We start from the raw sequence: 18,708 nt of genomic DNA, 5'->3' as shown, positions 1-18,708 counted from the left end.
AGCTGCCAGCAGTTTGGCAGCTCAAATCTCAGTAGGTTCAAGGTTGACTCAATTTTCCATCTTTCCAAGGTTGGTAAAATGAGGACCCAGATTGTTGGGGCCAATATGCTTACTCTCTGTAAACCACTTAGAGCACTGTGAAGCGGTATATAAATCTAAATACTAATCTGGATTTTGCAGATAATTTTTTCCTTCTTCAGAGAAGTTAATAACCAGAAAATATTGTCCTCCATCTTCCTCTACAACAGCTAGAATGGCTTCAAAAATGGTTACTAGTCGATTTCTTTATTTCTTTACTTACTTACTTACTCACTCACTCACTCACTCACTCACTCACTCACTCACTCACTAGATTTGTATGCCGCCCCTCTCCGAAGACTCTGGGTTTACTGGGTCACCTGGATCATATGCAGCCAGATGGATAGCAAATTTAATAAAATAATAAAATAAAATAAAAATATGTTGGTGCAAAAGGAACATAAGATCTTTCAAGCATAGCTATCATTTTGCTCCTAACCCTACCCCAAATCCCCTGCCCTTCTAAATGCTGGGACAAATGTTGTTCTTGCTCCAAAGTGAACATCACACTATAGGTCACTAGCAGAAATATGCGCATAGGCAAGGAAAGTGGAACAATCGTGATAAAAGAATAGCAGTTATGGCATTTTTTGGCAGGAGATAGTGAAAAACATTGCTGGGAGGCTGGAAATGAAGGGATATATGTTTAATGAGGCGTCAAGTGCCTGGGATTGCAAGTTTGCCAAGAAGGAGATGCTGCATAGCACCAGCAAGGGACACCATATAACTTTCCCCCCTGCATGGATGCTGATAAATAGAATCTCTTCGTAATTCAATAAAGTCCCAGCAGTTACTCTGGTTCATCCATCGTACCCGGAAGACGACAACTGCTGCTCACATAAATTTTTCCACACCGATGTGCACAAGTAAAGGACTTACTGGATGGTAGGCACTGGTGATCCTCCCCAAATGCAGCATCAGCTCCCAGATTCTGAGGGCAGCAATAAAGTATTACCGGAATTCGAAGAAAGCCCTCTACATTCTGCCAAACAATCACAATTTATTTGGTCCTATAAATAATGTTCTGTGAGATAGGTTTTGCTTGTCAGTTTAAAAAAAGAAATTGTCATCTTTACCCCGTGCTATATTTAATCATATTGTTTTAATTAATCTAGGCCATACCACATGATGGTCAAGGATGGGAATATAAATTATTTTTACATAACCTCTGATAATAGTTTGATACTGTCTCAAATTAAACTAGGGAAGGAATTAATAGAAACATAGAAGACTGACGGCAGAAAAAGACCTCACAGTCCATCTAGTCTGCCATACTTTTATCTTAGGATGGATCTATGTTTATCCCAGGCATGTTTAAATTCAGTTACTGTGGATTTACCAACCATGTCTGCTGGAAGTTTGTTCCAAGGATCTACTACTCTTTCAGTAAAATAATATTTTCTCATGTTGCTTTTGATCTTTCCCCCAACTAACTTCAGATTGTGTCCCCTTGTTCTTGTGTTCACTTTCCTATTAAAAACACTTCCCTCCTGAACCTTATTTAACGCTTTGACATATTTAAATGTTTCGATCATGTCCCCCCTTTTCCTTCTGTCCTCCAGACTATACAGATTGAGTTCATTAAGTCTTTCCTGATACGTTTTATGCTTAAGACCTTCCACCATTCTTGTAGCCCGTCTTTGGACCCGTTCATATAATGAGGGACCATATGACCCCCTATGAAATTTTGCAGTAGCAAACCATTTGCACTAGTTATGTAAAAGGCACGTTATATTGTCTAATATTTTGCTATTAAGAACTATCATTTTGGCTTCAAGATATTCTTAAGCACAGAATTCACCTGTATATTTTGCCTGTAATCAGTAATCAATTCTGTTCACAAGCAGAACCAGGACAATTTCACTGCCAGTGCCCATTGCGCAATCCCTTTCTATTAAGGACTTTTAGCAAAGGACTAAGAACATCCAGTGCTTTACTTTTTATTGCTCCCTTTCTTAGGATGGCTGTATATGCCAAAGTAATTTTTAATACAATTGCTTCTGAATATATCACTCTTTTATTTGTTCTGTGTGTATCACTTTGGAAGGATTCAATCCTAAAATGCAATTTATAAATAGATTAGTTAATTCATGTAATCTTATACTACTCATTTTGTATCTCTTTCCTCTAATAGTCACATAAGCTTGGCTGCATAGCTAGAGGTATAACAAGCAGGAAGAGGGAGATTGTGATCCCCTTATATAGAGCGCTGGTGAGACCACATTTGGAATACTGTGCTCAGTTCTGGAGACATCACCTACAAAAAGATATTGACAAAATTGAACGGGTCCAAAGACGGGCTACAAGAATGGTGGAAGGTCTTAAGCATAAAACGTATCAGGAAAGACTTAATGAACTCAATCTGTATAGTCTGGAGGACAGAAGAAAAAGAGGGGACATGATCGAAACATTTAAATATGTTAAAGGGTTAAATAAGGGGGAAAGATCAAAAGCAATGTGAGAAAATGTTATTTCACTGAAAGAGTAGTAGATCCTTGGAACAAACTTCCAGCAGACGTGGTTGGTAAATCCACAGTAACTGAATTTAAACATGCCTGGGATAAACATATATCCATTGTAAGATAAAATATAGGAAATAGTATAAGGGCAGACTAGATGGACCATGAGGTCTTTTTCTGCCGTCAGTCTTCTATGTTTCTATGGATTGCAACCAACAAGAAAGTTTTTCTCCCTGTAATGAAATAACAATTCATATCGAGAACTGTTGTATAAATGTTATGAAGAAAGAAAGAGAGAGAGAAAGAAAGAAAGAAAGAAAGAAAACTTTCCAAATTACTATATTTCTAGGTTATCCCAACCCTTTTCTCATTATAAGATGTGAGAAGAAGAATATGTAAAATAGCACAAAGATTTTCAACACTAGTTCATTACATCTAATATATTACAAGAACTGGTCGTAGATACTTCTCTTTTCACATCCCACACAAAATGGAACACATAAGGCTGTGGAAATAGCACACCAAGCAAAGACTACTAAAATGTGAAGAGAGAATCTTATTTACCTTTCTTATAGGAAAGGGAAGTGATGTGCCGGTGCCTGGGGGCTGTTAGGGTCTGTATGGGTGTCAACAGACTCAAACTCAACCTGGATAAGATGGAGAGGCTGCGGGTTTTGCCTCCCAAGGGCAATTTCATCTGTCCATCCATTATCCTGGGGGGGGGGGGGGGGTAGAATTATTGACCCCCTCAGAGAGGGTCCGCAACTTGGGCGACCTCCTCGATCCACAGCTTACATTAGAGAACCATCTTTCAGCTGTGGCGAGGGGGGCGTTTGCCCAGGTTCGCCTGGTGCACCAGTTGCAGCCCTATCTGGACCGGGACTCACTACTCACAGTCACCCATGCCCTCATCATCTCGAGGCTCGACTACTGTAATGCTCTCTACATGGGGCTACCTTTGAAGAATGTTTGGAAACCTCAGATAGTGCAGAATGCAGATGCGAGAGCAATCATGGGCTTCCCCAGGTATGCCCATGTTACACCAAAACTCCGCAGTCTGCATTGGTTGCCGATCAGTTTCCGGTCACAATTCATGCTCAGTCAACCCTTCACTTTGATTGGTTGACTGAGTCACCAGACAAGATTGACTAACCATGCTCTGATTGGCTCTCCCAGTCAGGAACAAATCTCAACAGAGCCGAGGTTGTTTTGTTTTGTAGATAGGCTGGCCCACTCTTAATTTGTACCAAATGTCTGCTGGGGGCAGGGAGCTGCTCTTTGTCTTTAAAAACCTGGTTCTCCTTTTCCCGTCCAGGGAAATACAATATTCTGCCTTCTTAATATTTCCCAAAATATTGTATTCTTCTAGGAGGAGTGGGTGCTAACTTTCTTCATCATCCATTAAGCAACACAAGAAAAGGATGATCAGACACTTTGGGTCCTCTCACCACAACTAGAGAATACATATTCACTGGGGACATTATTTCAATGGTATTAAACTAGTGGATTGCTAGATGCAGGACAGAGAAGTAATTTTACCTGTTAACAGGGTATAATTATATAAAGAATATGTGCTGTTCACGTAATAGGAAATAGAACAAGAAGGGGATAATATTGAATACCAACAATAAACACAAGCTGGTAGCAGTTCTTGAAAGAAATTCAAAGAATAGGAGCAGCGAATTAAGGATTTATCAATTCAAAGGCTACAAAAAGAAATTGCAAGTGGAAACAAATCACCATGAAGAAAACAGCCAAACAGACGAATAACCTCAAATGGAGCACAGCGATAGAAAAGAGATAGAAAGGATGTTCTATTTGCTGGAACTCAGTAATCATTTTCAAACTCTTACGGCTGAAAGAAACACTGAAGAATGGAAGACAGGAGGGTGGAAATTAAAAGGTAGAGAAGATGCAAATGTATCCTGTAAAAAGCCAGAGAAGACACTGCACAATAAATAACTGAAACATATGTTTGCCAACTGGACCTATCAACTGCCTTGAGTGGGATTTAGGAGAGATTTGGTTTCCAGGATGATGGTCTCAGTAATCTAGGTGATTAGGTAATCTAGGAACCACTGCCACAAGACAAGTTTATACTGTATTTCCAAAGAGCATTTGTCCAAAGCATGTGAAACTTGATTAGAAGGGTTTTAATTGAATCCTATGGCAGGCAGAAGTAAAAGAATTGGAAAAATGCACTATAAAAAGCAGGAATATTTCTGCAATGGGGCCTCTTAAACCATTCAAATAAAAGTCAGCAAGATCACTGGTTCATGAAGTTCATGACCTTCATTGACTATGCACTAATACTCAAAATATAAGATATAAGCAAGAGGAGTATGAACTCTCAATACAGAAAAGCTAATATGCTTTAATTTTAATGTAGACATAGTGCGGTGAAACCCAACTGAAAAAGAGCAGTAAATTAAAACAATTTATTCAAAAGGAATAGAAACTATACAAATGGGAGGAGTTCTATTATCTGTTAAAAATATCAACTCCTGCTCTGAAATCTAAAGAAATCAACTTAACATTGCTGCATAGAGCATATAAATTAAAATAACTAGTGGAAGAAATAAAAGCAATATTGTTGACATGGCATGGGTCATCCAACCAATTAGGTGCGGATACCTCTCAAAAGCAAACTGCGGCTTTTTTGAAGCAAGAAAAATCCAGCAAGCTACAGACCACCTAACTCTGATATTAATAGTAGGAATGTTCTAAAACAGATTATAAAGAGATTGTTTCCAAAATTCTTATCTATCAAGGCGATATTACACAGCTTTCCATCTGATTTTTGAGTGGTAAAGTTTCCTAACAGATTGGGGAATATATTTCTGTGGACATATCTTGACATCCAAAGTGCATTTGATAAATACTGATTAACAAAGTACTTAAGTGTGGGCTGGATAGCATCACAATTAAATGGGAATATAGCTGTTTCAAAATCATATTCAATAGGTTGTTCATCAAACTAAAGAGAGGTATCAAATAGGGCATCATACTTATCAATTCTGGGCTTTATACTCTTTAATATTTTTATAAGTGACTTGGAAATACAAGGAATATTTATTGAATTTAAAAAATGAATGAAATTGCTAATTACCTAGAATGCAGAAATAAAATTGAAATTCAACTTAATAGGTTGGAGAAATGAACTTAACTGAATAAAATTTAGCAAAGTTTTTATTTAGAAAATAAAAAATGATACGGGGAACTTAATTTCATTTATGAAAAAATGAAATAGCAATTGATTGCAAAGAACATATGTAAACAGTGCGATAAGAGTATAAAATGTTAAGTGTAATTTTAGGCTGTATTATGATAATATATTATTAAAGTTATTGAAAGTAACAGTACTTAGCTGTTCAGACTCCACCACAAAATACTGTGTCTAGTTCTGAACACTGATCTTTGATACAGGAAAGCAAAAAAACTGGATTAGGTCCACAGAATGTCAGTGAAGATGGTGAGGGTAATAATAGAAATTAACCTATATAAAAGGTTAAGGGTGGATAGCCATTTCTCTGAAAAATTTTACCTTGACTATCTGCACTGAATTATTAGGACCTATAATACTATTTTCTATCGCCAACATTGCAAAAAAAAAAATCCCATTTTAATAAAATGTACACTATTAGAAATTTGATCTATATTAAGAAAAATTTAATATAATTTTCTTAAATCTGCATTTTAACATGTTCTTTCACAGCTTTTGAACTTATTAAGTAAAAGTCCAATAGCACTTGAATACTTTGAATACTTGTAATCAATGAAAAAAATTGGAAGTTTTAAACATTTTAGGCGTCTCATATTATTATGATTTTACTTGAATTTGAATTGTATATCTTTATTTTTATGTATACATTAAAATATATCACCAAGCCTTCAAACCATGGAAAGTTAAAAGTTCATTTTAAAAGTTGACGTTACCCAGTTTCTCTCTAGTTCTTGTATAGATTGGTAGTGCAAGGCTCTTTTGGCAACCAAAATCCCTAGTTATGTAGGATAATATTCTAACATTGTGCATTAATACTCTAAAAGCTAGAGAGATACTCTTACAAGTGGTATTAAATAATAAAATTAATTATATTTATAATTGTAACAGTAAAGAGTTCATTTGGGCCTTGAAATCAGAATGTCAGGATTCATCCCTTAAAAATTGAAACCCTAAAAAAGATATATTTAAGAGCCCTTGTCTTTCAACATGCTTTTTGTACTGTTTCATGCAGGCATGCAACATTTCTGAAGTGGAAAGCAGATTTCCTCAAAGGATCTAACCATAATATTGTTTTCAATGAAATTACACATAATTATACTTTTAGTTTTACTGAAAGAGGGAAGGAAGATAGCAATTTGCTGATTTAAAAAAATGAATCAAAGCAATGTACATTTTATGCATAACATGGTTCAGCCAGGAATCCTTAAATAAGCATTTCTCAATCCTCTGTTATCCTTGAAGCTAGTCATAAAAATATGTAACAAAAATATTTAAGACGACCCTGTAAAAACAGCATTAGCATTAGGGAAATGATCCCTGTAGGAAAAGGGTGAATGTTCCCAAAGTCACAGAAAAATGTAATATCCTCTCAAGAACACAGTGCTAAGGATTCCAAATGTTTTTTTTTTAAATTGTACCATTATTGCACAGTATGCCGCATGCTTTCCCAAATACAACACAACCACACCACGAATGTACTGAATTATAGACCAGGTCGCGAAAGAGTTTGAGAAAACTTGAGGTTGATCTATGATATGATTATACAGCGTAATCTGCTCGTGGACTTTAATTTTCTACATTAGAAAATTATACGGCGTCTTTCTTTCCAAAGATCCATTTCTTGCCCATCTGTTGCTTGAATGGGAACTACTGTAGCGGTAGCAAGAAGAGCAATCAGCATTGGCGGGGATCATCAACCATCACTTTGTGGTTATGGGGAACAAGCGAAGAGGGACAGAACGGCATTAAGGACCCCGTCCATCACCCGGGAAATGAGGGGACGAGGATGAAGAGCAAAGGAAGAAAGGCGCCTGCAAAGCCCAGCACGGGAAGGGGAGAAAAAAAAGAAGTTACCGAGTACAAACAGGACCACTCCGCCGCAGCTACTTCCGCCTTCACTACTTCCGTCCGGCCCTATCCTGTTTTAATGCGTTCTTACCGCAAGGGCCGCTGGGAAATGTAGTACCGATCTAGCTGTCCTGAGAAGTCATAATTAAGCGCCTTTAGATTTGGATTTTGGCATCATCCTGTTACATTTCATCCGGTGAATATCGGACATCGTTTAATCTTGACGAAGAAGTGCGCCGTGCGAGTTTACAAAGTTTACGGGCTGCTTTTCTCCTTGAATTTTATCAACGTTATGTACTTAGGGGTAGGAATAGAAACTCTCTGCTCTGCTCATGCGCAAAAATATTTTACTTATTTAATTTGTTTGTTTGTCAAACATGTATAGGATAGTAGTAGTTTGTATAAATAAAAGTAAAAAGTAACGATAAAAGAGGACAATAGGACAGAAGGACAGGGACGGTAGGCACAGTGGTGTGCTTATGCGCACTCCTTACAGACCTCTTAGAAATGGGGTGAGATTGACTGCAACAATCTTAAGGTTAATTTTTTTGGGATTTGGGGGAAGAAACCACAGAGTCAGATAGTGCATTCCAGGCATAGATCGCTGTATTGTTGAAGTCGTATTTTCTGCAGTCGAGTTTGGAATTGGAATTCATTGGAATTGGAATTCCCTCAATTTTGAATTTTTTTTAAAAAAAAATTGGAATTTAAAAAGTTTGAATTCCATTTGGAATTGGAATTCAAACTTCATTGGAATACTGAATTGGAAGGAGAATATCCATTTCTTGCTTAGCGCTGATAAAGTGCCACATTCTAAAATCAGAAGACATATTTTAATTTTGAGAAAATTTGATAGGATGAATGCCATCATCACACCCCGAAGTAGCTTACTGTATCTCCCCATCTATTGTATGACCTGTGTGAAATAGAAAATACATGGAAAAAATTCTTTGCCTCCCATTCTGAAATGAGCATTACATGTCCTGTGCCTTTTTTTTCTTTTTCTATTAATAGTTGTCCCCAAGCCAAAGCGTAGAATTCAGAATCACAAATTGAGGAACTCAACATATTTATTAAAAATTATAAATTTAAAGTTATCAGTTGCCCCTACCCCCTCTTATTCCCCTGCATTTTCTTTGTATGAGAAGCACACATCTTCAGGACCAGTAAACTCTAGAACACGGATTCTTTGGGAAAACAGTGGGAAAGTGTTGATCTATCCCAGCATCAGTGACCTAACTAAGAAAAGCCAAATTACCAATGGATGAGAAGCACTGGAACCATCCCCCACACTTCTATAGATGTCCCAAAACACACAAGCCTGATACATATCTCTCCATTCAATTGTATCATTACCAAGAATCTCTACCTACAATATCACAAAAGAATTAACAAAAAGGCTTGAGCACCTCACAACAGGAAGCAACACCCCATCAACTCTCCACTACAGTGCCTTCGAACAATCATAGATATGATTATAGATGAGGACAAAATCATAGTCTCATTTGATGCCCTAGCCCAAAGGTCAGCAACTCACGGCTCTTGAGCTGCATGTAGCTCTTTCATCCCTCTGCTGCGGATCCCTGTCACCAGTCAGCTCCACAATTGGTAGGGCTTTCAGTTAGGACAAGTAAAGGAAAAAGGATATGTGCTAGGAAGAGACTCTATGGTGGGGGAAACGGACTTCCGGTTGGCTCCAGAATTGAACCGGGGGGTTCCTGCTAGCACCTTTGTGGCTCTTTGAGTGTTTAAGGTTGCTGACCCCTGTCCTAGCCCTTTCCCTAGATCCAGATTTAGCTCAGAGTTTGTGATCACATTGTTCCACAGCATACCTGACTTAATTAAATACATTAAGATTGAAACATCCAGGATTATAGATTTCAAAGCTTCTGCCTAACCACATAGTTCCAATTTGACAGACAAGTTTATAGACAAAGGTAACCTTTTGAAGTTACCACTTTTAGAATTTATTTATGTATATGTAACAGTTATAGGCTACCCATCTTTCCTCAAGATAACATAGCTGAGTTCATTATGCAACGTTTAGAAGCCATAGTACTTCCACAAACACAGCCCAAAATACAGATTCGCTATGTGGACAACACCTTCACCAAAATAAAAAAGGCCAATTAGAGAACACCTACAAAACCATCAACAGCATCTTCGAAGGAATCCAGTTTATCAGAGAAGAGGAAAACAACTCACACCCTTCCTGGACATTCTGATTAGCAGAAACCACAAACTGGAAATACTATAAGAACATTATTTAAAGTTTATTTAAAGAGTATAAACCAGTGATGGCGAACCTATGGCATGGGTGCTACAGGTGGCACATGGAGTCATATCTGCTGGCACGCGAGTTGTTGCCCTACCTCCAACATGAATGTGTGTGCTGGCCAGATGATTTTTGGCTTGCGCAGAAGCTCTGGGAGGGTGTTTTTGGCTTACAGAAAGCCTTTGGTACGATAGGGGAGGGCGTTTTTACTCTCTCTCCCTGCACCAGGGAAGCCTTTGGAGCCTGGGAAGGAGAAACATGAGCTTACTGGGCCCACCAGAAGTTGGGAAACAGTCCATTTTCGCCCTCCCCAAGCATTGAATTATGGGTGTGGGCACACGCGCATGTGTGATAGCCCGCACGCACTCTTTTGGCACCCGAGGAAAAAAAGGTTCACCATCACTGGTATAAACTCATTGCAGCAACAGCAAGAAAAAGAAAAGAGCACCTATACAACATGTTCCAACAAAATGGATAGCCACACAATTTTATCAAAAGTGCCTGAGCATTCAACTTAATACAGCATAACCAATACAAGCTCTAAATAGAATAACACTGCAATTCATCAAGAATAGCTCAGAAACCACCAACAGACTACTGCAACCACATGGCATCAGCATGTATAGCCACTGTAGGCAGAAGATTGGCAAAGCACCTCCATGAACACCAACTAGAAGTCAGAAGACATGATGAAAACTCTTAATTTCACAATAAATGAATAGAGGTAACCATAGTTTCAATTGGGAATCTCTGACCATTGTAGACCAAGTCCAAAAATGCTAGGGAATTTCTAGAAGCCTGGCATTATGACAAATTAGCTATCCAGACACATAAATAATATCCAAATATTATGCAAAAATGACAATCAATAAGCCAAAAAGGGAATTGGATTTAGGACATTGTATTATATTATTTTATTTTATATCCTGTGAGTTGCCCCGAGTCCACAGAGAGGGGCAGGATATAAATCAAACAAACAAACAAACTCCAAGATTAACATCAGATCAACAATCAGATAAAAAATACAGAAAACAGCCCAGCAAAAAACTATCTAGGTAGGACCATCCCAGGGGTGGGCTACTGCCCGGACGGGGGTTGTGGGACGCAGTGGGGTAGCATAAATGGAGCTCCACCCCAGAACACCCAATTTGCATTGAAAGATGAAAGAAAATGCAGGGAATCCTGCATAAGCCACGCCCACAGTGTTGTAGTAAAAATTTTGGTAGCCTTTCACTGGATAAATCCCCACCAACACTGACAGGCCAAGCCACTACAGTAGAATATACTGTATACTGAGAGAAAACCTCACTGCTTACTAGCAATGATGATATTATCTAGAAGAATAGCTTGAGTCATGGAACTCCTAGATCTTTGCTAGATCTTAAAATGGCATTACAGCTGTGTTTTGTTGAGACAATCTATGCTAATAAGCTCTGAGTATACTCTTTTTGTTTGCCTCAATGCTTTCAAATGAATGAAATGAATATGCTTTTCTGTGATCATATATCTTTTGCGATGGCTCAAGTTACTGAAGGACATTTGGTTACTAGCAATGATGATATTATCTAGAAGAATAGAATAGAATAGAATTTTATTGTCCAAGTGTGATTGGACACACAAGGAGTTTGTCTTGGTGCATATGCTCTCAGCATACATAAAAGAAAAAGAGACATTTGTCAAGAATCATGTCAAGAATCAACACTTAATGATTGTCATAGGGGTCAAATAAGCAATGGAGAAACAATCAATATTAATAAAAATCTTAGGATACAAGCAACAAGTTACAGTCATACAGTCCTAAATGGGAAGAAAAGGATGATAGGAACGATGAGAAAAATTCGTAGAAATAGAAGTGCAGATTTAGTAAAAAGTCTGACAGTGTTTAGGGAATTATTTGTTTAGTAGAGTGATGGCATTCGGGGGAAAAACATTCTTGTGTCTTGGTGTGCAGTGCTCTGTAGCGACGTTTTGAGGGTAGGAGTTGAAACAGTTTGTGTCCAGGATGAGAGGGGTCAGTTTGGGTAATAAAACATCTGGGGGGGAGGAAACAAGTTAAGGGACCCCTCATTTCAACTCTGAGCTACAAATATTCTCCTTTATTAGTATCCAATCTTCACTTCTATTCTTCCCAAAGATTACTGGATGGCTTGAGTCATGGAACTCCTAGATCTTTGCTAGATCTTAAAATGGCATTACAGCTGTGTTTTGTTGAGACAATCTATGCTAATAAGCTCTGAGTATACTCTTTTTGTTTGCCTCAATGCTTTCAAATGAATGAAATGAATATGCTTTTCTGTGATCATATATCTTTTGCGATGGCTCAAGTTACTGAAGGACATTTGGTTAATCCACTCTACACTGAGATTCTTGAATTCTTGTATGGCTCTACTTGATGATTTAGAGACATACATTTGAATCCTCTTAAGTTCAGCAAGCATCTGAAATTATTTTTCATTGCTTTAATGCACTTTAGTCCTTCTAACTTTTATTTTATTTACTGCACGAGTCAAAAAGAGGGCGGGGAAAATATTTATTGACCCCTCACATCCTGGACACAAATTGTTTCAACTCCTACCCTCAAAACGTCGCTGCAGAGCACTGCACACCAAGACAACTAGACACAAGTACAGTTTTTTCCGAACGCCATCACTCTACTAAACAAATAATTCCCTCAACACTGTCAGACTTTTTACTAAATCTGCACTTCTATTCTACTAGTTTTTCTCATCATTCCTTTCACCCATTTCCTCCCATGTTGACTGTATGACTGTAACTTGTTGCTTATATCCTAAGATTTTTATTAATATTGCTTCTCCATTGCTTATTTGACCCCTATGACAATCATTAAGTGTTGTACCACATGATTCTTGACAAATGTATATTTTATTTTATGTACGCTGAGAGCATATGCACCAAGACAAATTCCTTTTGTGTCCAATCACAATTGGCCAATAAAAATTCTATTCTATTCTATTCTTTATTACAAAAACAAAATAAAATTACATTTTTAAATGTTAGAAAAACTTCACACTACAGAGCAAGTCAACAGTGGAACAAATTTTCCACAGAAGGTATGAGCTTTTCTTGATTGGAAGTACTGTAGCACAAATTAGTCAGCCATCTGCTGATTTTTTATTTAAAAAAATGTATATGATATGTACCCTCATGTTCATACTGTCTCACTAAACTGAATTTGACTCAGTGACCAAAGTAAACCATTTTGATTTTGTGATTCTAAGTGGTGCATATCCAGCTAAAAAAAAAAATTACACTCAGATATTAATCAATGAATCTTCAAATATAGTTCAGTCTGCATCCTGTACTCTTTACCATTTTTAATGACTTATTATTGAAGTTGTATTGCAGACAGATTGCTTAGCACATTAGTGTTTGACCCTAATTGGACAAAATGGCTAGTACCTTGTAAATTAGAAATAAAATTCTAATTATCTTGATAGGCTAGACTTTAAAACTTTCTGCAAGCCTTTACATTTTGTTGGAAAGCAAGATAATAATTATGGTTATATTTAAGTATCATTTCTCATTCACTGCATTTTAATGGCTATTTAAAACTACATGTTATGTCGTTTTTAAAAATCCAGAATTGAGAATGTATTTCTGACTTGAATAATTTTATGTACACAATTGTGTATTAACAATTCTTGGGAAAACTTGCTGATCAAGAATATTCTTCAGTGGAAATGTTTCAATAGTGAAGAGCTGGAAAGTCTTCAGAGAGGGGCGGCATACAAATCTAATAATAAATTATTATTATTATTATTATTATTATTATTATTATTATTATTATTAATTTGAATGAAATGATATCCCACTGAAATTCCTTGTTGGATATTGTATTTTTTATTATCACTTCTCTTTTGGATATTTGTGTGCGATATCCGTGTGAGAAACATAATTTGTTGTAAATTTGTTAATGAACTTGAATTGTAGAACATTTGCATAAAATATGCAGTTTAAAGTTGGTTGTTAGAGATAGTTTTATACAGAGATAGTGAGTACTACCCAGCCTGTTGCATGAAAATATGATGTTGAAAGAAAAATGGCTGGTATTAGAGTGTGCTTCTTCCCATTTCATTATATGAAGATGACAGTTGGTATATCAGAAAAAAATATAAATACCGTGTTTCCCCGAAAGTAAGACAGTGTCTTACTTTCTTTTTATCCCCAAAAGCCCCACTATGTCTTACTTTTGGGGTATGTCTTATATTGTTAAAGGGGCACTGACAGCTAAAAAAACTGTGTAAAATGTGTTTTTTTAGTGTATATGCATTTTACCTTCTGTGACGGGCGGGAGGGGGGAGGTTTCTTTGGAGTAGGGCAGTGTTTCCCAACCTTTTTTGAGCCGCGGCACATTATTCATATTTTCAAAATCCTGGGGAACACTGAACGGGGGGGTGGGGGGGTGGCTAAAGAAAAGTTTTGACAAAAAAAAATCTTCCTCCATTTCGCTCTATTTCTCCCTCACTCTTTCTCTCTCTTCCTTCCTTCCCTTCTTTCTCTCTCTCCATCCCTCTTTCTTTCTTCCTCTCTTTTTTGCTCTCTTTCTCTCTCCCTCCTTCCCTCCCTATATGTCTTTCTCTCTCCCTTGCTCTCTCTGCCTCTCTTGCTATCTCTCTTTCATTCTCTCTCTTTCTTTCTTTCTCTCTTTCTCTCTCTCTCTGTCTCTCTTTCTCTGTCTCTCTTTCTCTCTCTCTTGCTAGCTCTCTTTCTCTCTCTTTCTCTTTCTCTCTCTCTCTGCCTCTCTTGCTATGTCTCTCTTGCTCTGTCTCTCTTTCTCTCTCTTCCTTTCTTCTCTGCGGAGGCCGGCGAAGGTTTTTCTTATTTTAAATGTTCCGGGTGGCAGGGGGATGCGGAGCCCGCACGCAGACACACCCGACATTCCAAATTCTGCCTCAGCTGTGAGAAGAACGCCTGCCCCGCCTGTCCTGCAGCCCTTTCGCTGACAGCCTGGGACAAAAGCGCTCCGTGAAGGGACTGCAAGAGGGGCTGGGCGGGCATTAGCAGCCGGATGAGGAGGACGAGAAGCCGCTGCAGCCACCCCCAATCCCCCCCCCTTCCCTGGGTGCCTTCCAAAGGCCCCTGGAAAAAGGCAGGAGGTAGCAACAAGGCGCGAGGACAAGCAGGCAGCTTGGCGGAGGGGAAGCGCTGAGGGGCTCTCCTCCTTCCCCACCCCCGCGCTTCTCTCCCGCCCTGGCTTTTGCTTCGCCTGCAGATTTCCCCGCAGTTCAAAAGGAGGCAAGAGGTGGCCTGGATGAAATTGCGGGGAAATCATGGGGCGAAACGAAAACCAGGGCGGGAGAGAAGCGCGGGGGTGGGGAAGGAGGAGAGCCCCTCAGCGCTTCCCCTCCGCCAAGCTGCCTGCTTGTCCTTGCGCCTCGTTGCTACCTCATGCTGCTCCCACCATGGCTGCGTGCGGTTCCGGTGCCCCTGGCTGAAGGTCGTCCTGTGGCTGGTCTTTGGCTTTACGGTTGCTTTCTGGTTCCCTCTCCTCCCTCCGCCTGTGTCTACCGCCAGCGCCTCATTCCTCGGAGCTGCCGCTTCCTTCCAGGCAGCCCAGCCACGCTGCCGTAGAAAGTGCAGAGGTTATTGCCGCCACCTCTGCCTCCACTCAGGGAGCCACCGTGGTTGAGCTGAGGGAGAGGAAAAGGCGCGGTGACCACGGTGGCTCCCTGAGTGGAAGCAGAAGTGGTGGCAATAACCTCTGTGCTTTCTACGGCAGCGTGGCTGAGCTGGATGGAGGGAAGCGGCAGCTCCCAATCGAGGAACCCACGGCAACGGGCGACGGCTTGGTGGGAGGCGACGGCGGGAGACACAGGCGGTGGGAGGAGAGGGAACCAGGAAGCGACTGTGAAGCCCAAGACCATCCACAGGATGACACTCAGGCAGGGGCGCCAGCAGCGCCCCGCCCAGCTTGAGCTTCTCGCGGCACACCTGGCCATGTCTCGCGGCACACTACTGTGCCGCGGCACACCGGTTGGGAAACGCTGGAGTAGGGACGTGCCCGAGTAAATTTGCAGAGGCGGCAGTGACAAGTACAGGGGACGGCGCGGTGACGTATGGAGAGGGGGACGGCGCAGGCGTGGGCAGGAGGCGGCGCTCATTTGGATCAGACGGAGGCGGCAGACGCGGTGACGTATGGAGGGGGGACGTGGGCAGGAGGCGGCACGCAGCTAGATGAGAGGGAGGCAGCAATACCCCCTTGTTTCCCCAAAAGTAAGACATATGTTTTACCTTCTGTGACGGGGGGGGGGAGGTTTCTTTGGAGTAGGGACGTGCCCGAGTAAATTTGCAGAGGCGGCAGTGACAAGTGCAGGGGACGGCGCGGCGACGTATGGAGAGGGGGACGGTGCAGACGTGGGCAGGAGGCGGCGTGTAGCTAGATGAGAGGGAGGCGGCAATACCCCCCGTGTTTCCCCAAAAGTAAGACATATGTCTTACTTTCGGGGTACGGCTTATATTAGCCGACCCCCCTGAAACCCCCGATACGTCTTACAATCGGGGGTGTCTTACTATTGGGGAAACAGGGTATGAGATGGGTACATTGGGAATTGGGTGATGAAGAAGTGTGTCTGATAGAACAAGAAAATATGGAATCAGAAATGAGTGATGAATGCATGTGGACTAAATAGAAAGGTAATTAACAAGTATGTTGATGTAAATTGGTCATGTAATAGCAAATGAATCTCAGAAGAAATATAGGAAAAGGGGAAATTTATTTTATTTATTTATTTATTTATTTGTTAATCAGATTTGTATGCCGCCCCTCTCCGTAGACTCGGGGCGGCTAACAACAATAATAATACAATGTAAACAAATCTAATATTTAAGTTAATTTAAAAAAACCCTAATTTAAGAAACCGATCATACATACTGACATACCATGCATAAATTTTATAAGCCTAGGGGGAAGGGGAAGTCTCAATTCCCCCATGCCTGATGACAGAGGTGGGTTTTAAGGAGCTTACGAAAGGCAAGAAGGGTGGGGGCAACTCTGATATCTGGGGGGAGTTGTTCCAAAGGGTCGGGGCCACCACAGAGAAGGCTTTCCCCCTGGGTCCCGCCAAACGACATTGTTTAGTTGATGAGACCCGGAGAAGGCCAACTCTGTGAGACCTAACTGGTCGCTGGGATTTGTGCAGCAGCAGGCGGTCCCGGAGATATTCTGGTCCGGTGGGTTGAAATGGGTTGAAAAACAGGGAAAGATCAAAAAAGTCATCGTTGGAATGAGTTTGTTAGATCCTCGAGAAATGTCAAGATATCTAGTAATGTATGGCTATGGTGGAAGAAACATGATACATTGATAACTATAGGAATGGAGAGGGATAGCAGATATAAACACCATTATGTTGGTATATTATAGTAATCTTCAAATAATTGAATGGATGGAATATAGAAGACGGAAATCTGTTCCACTTTATTCCAGAATTATTCCATATGGAATAATGGAGAAGTTAAAGGAAAGATGGAATAATAAGAGAAAAAAACCCCTTCCTAATAATAAGAGCAATTTAGCAGTGGAACTATTTACACAAGGAAATGCTGCTTCTCCTCCACAAAAGTGTTTTCTTTTAATCAAGGCAACCATATGTCAGAGATACTTTAATTTGGATGCTGGAATTGAGTAGTGACTTTGACTTTATATGTCAAAGACTGGTGGTTCTGTCTTTTGCAGGCAATCAGTCTAGATAGTTTCATGATAGTGAATGGGTGATAGAAAGTAGGATATAAAAGATTGACCCAGCTGGGTTATTAAATCCCTAGATATTCATGTTCGGAACAGGAGCTCTGTCTGGACTTCTTTTCTGTTTGAATGTGTCTGTTTGATGCTGCTTATCTGATTGTGATGAGAGTATTCATGTGGTATTGAAGAATAGCAGTACCACATTGCAATGTCAGAAATACCAACCAGCAGGATCTCTTGAGAAATGCCAATGCTAGAAGGCTGGTGCTGATAACAAGACACTGACCGAATTGAAAATGCACATATTTTGAGTAAAGCTAGAGCTAATGGGGAGGACAGATAGAGAAATAATATCCAGTGAAAATCTGCTGTCAGGCTCTTACTGTAGTTAGGATTTGGGGTAGAAGACTTTTCTCATTAAGTCAGTAGAAAGTTGTCATAATTTGTCCGGAAATTCTGGGAGTTATAAATAATAATGTTAAAACTGTTAGCCTCGTACTATAACTTGCTTATCCAGTATATGTATAGACCATTGGCTATTCTGAAAGCTATGTAAATGCATCTGATCAAATGTCCATAGTTAGTTAATTAATTAAGTAAACACTTAATTTGGAACACAAGTAGCAAAATCTTTTCCTGTAGAATTTGGGATAGTCGACATGAGCTTTTTCTTTCATTGATTATAACATGGCATGTATTTAGTATCCATACAGATTACTGTTGTGTTTCTGCAATATCCAAATACCTTGTCATTCCTGGGTGTATCGGTATACAGCATGTTCCTTCCAGTTGACAAGATGTGCACAAGACAGTAAAACATAGTGCTTAAAGTGTTAGTTTGAACAGAATATTGTGAAGTTACTTGATATAAAACTGGACATTAGTTGCATTTCTACCATATTAATAAAAAAATGTTACGGTATCTGATTGGATATTATGGTCTAGGGCTAGGCGTGATAAAGCTGTGATTTTATTTACTGTTTACATAGCTTAATAAAAAGAATTATGTTAACATTTCAATTTTTTAAAACCATGATTGGTGGTAGTAGTCAAGATCTATAGGCTTATCTCTAGTGACAAGCATGATGTTTGGAAAATTATGATTTGGAATAATGAATGATAA

The 18,708-nt window shown here is 39.6% G+C and overlaps 1 protein-coding gene across 1 annotated transcript in view; it reads right to left on the bottom strand.

Moving 5' to 3' along the window:
• The window catches only part of R3HCC1L (R3H domain and coiled-coil containing 1 like), a 72,655-nt gene extending 64,995 nt beyond the window's left edge, over nucleotides 1–7,660 (bottom strand). Inside the window, exon 1 of the mRNA XM_070754224.1 lies at nucleotides 7,615–7,660. The gene's annotated coding sequence lies outside the window, so the exon portion shown is untranslated. The remainder of the gene's footprint in view (nucleotides 1–7,614) is intronic.
• Nucleotides 7,661–18,708: the final 11,048 nt, after the last annotated feature.

The sequence above is a fragment of the Erythrolamprus reginae genome, chromosome 5 (genome assembly GCF_031021105.1).
Source record: "Erythrolamprus reginae isolate rEryReg1 chromosome 5, rEryReg1.hap1, whole genome shotgun sequence".
Taxonomy (NCBI): domain Eukaryota; kingdom Metazoa; phylum Chordata; class Lepidosauria; order Squamata; family Dipsadidae; genus Erythrolamprus; species Erythrolamprus reginae.
Note: the sequence above shows the minus strand (reverse complement) of the source record. Positions and strands in the feature narration are given on the sequence as shown.